Here is a 2,142-nt window from a genome sequence, read left to right on the forward strand (position 1 = left end):
AAATAGGAACTTGGTACAGTTGAAAAATAAAATATTTCTATTTGACTTTAGTGGATGATAATATATTAATATTAAAAAGTTACATATTCCTTAACCATTTGCTTGATCAATTTCAAAAGTGCACTTAGCTGTCCTTATAGTCCTGATTGCAACATTAAGGCAATATGAAAAATGTTAATACTAGGGAATCTTGTAAAGAATATATGTCATCGATCCAAAATGGTTACGCCCAACACCATACACTATTTTAAATTTTCAAAGAAAACACAGCAAAACTTGAGATCATTTGGATACCACATGCTTTTCTAGTTTGAGATTCTTCTTTGCTTCAATATTAAATTAGATTACATTCCTTTAGTGCCATCATGTCTTTAATAATTCATAAACTCACATGAGATATTTTTGTGGCTTCCATGATTAACACCACCAAAGCAAAAGTGAAATGTCAAAAGTTTGTGTGGAAAAGCAAATGAGATAGGTGATGTCTAATCTGGTTTAAAATATTAAAAATTAGGTAGAGCCTATCAGACATAAATTTATCATTAATTGTAGTCTTTATGACTGAAATAAAGATTGTTTTATTTTTTTCTGAATTAGTTTTCCAAGTTATTATTGATTTACTATATAAATACTTATGAGATAATTTGGACTTAAATACTTTATAAAGTTACTCTACAAAATCTCTGTTAGGTATTTCTTGATGACAAAAACACAAAGTCTAAGGGTAATGTGAAACTAGAAAGTTTCAGAATCTCTTGTATAGGTCTATGTACTAATGTTAAGTCAATTAAAAAAAATAAAACATTTATTAAATGAAATATATTAGCTGAAATGTTAAAGAATTATATTTGGAATGATTCTCGTTTTACTTTATTATGAGTTTTAATAGCACATAGATATTGACTTTAAAAGGTGGTTTTTTTGTTGTTGTTTGTTTGTTTAGCCATTCTCCCCATTTTAAACAGACTTTATTTTTAGGAGCTACTTTAGATTCAGAGAAAAATTTGGCAGAAACTACAAAGATTTCCCATATAATTCTTGCTCCAACACATGTATAATTTCTCCTATTTTCAATATCCCTCACCACACTTGTGAATTTGTGTCAATTCATAAAACTACATTTAAAATAATTGTCACCCACAGTACACAGTTTGCATTAAGTTCACTTTTGAAATTATGTATCCTATGGCTTAAACAAATGTCTATTAAAATGTACACACATTATGACATTATACAGAATAGTTTCATTGGCAATATGCATGTAAGGCTCCTATGTATCTTTTCATGACTTGATCGCTCCTTTTTTTTTTTTTTTTTGTAAAACTGGCCCATTCTTATTTTTTACAATTAATTTTTTTGTGCTTTAATATTTTTAATGGACCATTAATTAATAAGTATGTATATTTTTTACAATTTAATAAATAGTTATCTTGACTACAGACAAGTAAGGCTGTTTGGTGGTATCCAGAAACATCACAGTAAACGTGGTTTTCTCGACTGGTGTGTGGTCAATAATTATAAGGAGCTACTTGTATGAAACTGCTGTAAGACAGAATTTATGCATCCATCCTTTTCAGGATTGTTGGCCACTGTAGGCATATTTCCTCCAGATAACTTTGCCTCTTTGCCTCACAAGACCCAGCTTGCTCACATTGATGTCAATGACAATAGCTTTGGTAATAACAACCAAAGTTGTATATAGTGGGTGTATATTGTGGGTGTCTGTACACCAAGTATTAGCAGGCAAAAGGTGGCTTTCAGTTCAGGATGTGTTACATGGGATTTCTTGAAACGTAAGCCCATCGGCCTAATGAATCTTTCATATTTGGGTGGTTTTCTTTTAAAGCCATCTCCAAAAAAGCAGACTTTAGTATGCTTTCTTCATTCTCTTTTCGGTTTGAATAACTTTTAATACTTCTGTTTTACCCTGGGCATGAACTTCAGGCAAAGGAACTTTCCATTTTTCCTGCTTTCTATTTATTTTTTGTTTAATCTTATTGGAAAGTACTGCTCCCTGTGTAGTCTTTTCATCATTCTTTTGTTTGGCTTTTCTTTCTTTCCTTCCTTCCTTATTTCCTCCCTTCCTCCCTCCTTCCCTCTCTCCCCTCCCTCCCTCCCTCTCTCTCTCTCTTTCTTTCTTCT

At 31.4% G+C, this 2,142-nt stretch overlaps 1 pseudogene; it reads right to left on the bottom strand.

The window, feature by feature from the left end:
• Positions 1-1,515: 1,515 nt before the first annotated feature.
• Positions 1,516-2,142, bottom strand: part of LOC103262919 — a 1,166-nt pseudogene continuing 539 nt past the window's right edge.

This window comes from Carlito syrichta, unplaced genomic scaffold (assembly GCF_000164805.1).
Source record: "Carlito syrichta isolate Samal-C Ts95f unplaced genomic scaffold, Tarsius_syrichta-2.0.1 Scaffold304660, whole genome shotgun sequence".
NCBI lineage: Eukaryota > Metazoa > Chordata > Mammalia > Primates > Tarsiidae > Carlito > Carlito syrichta.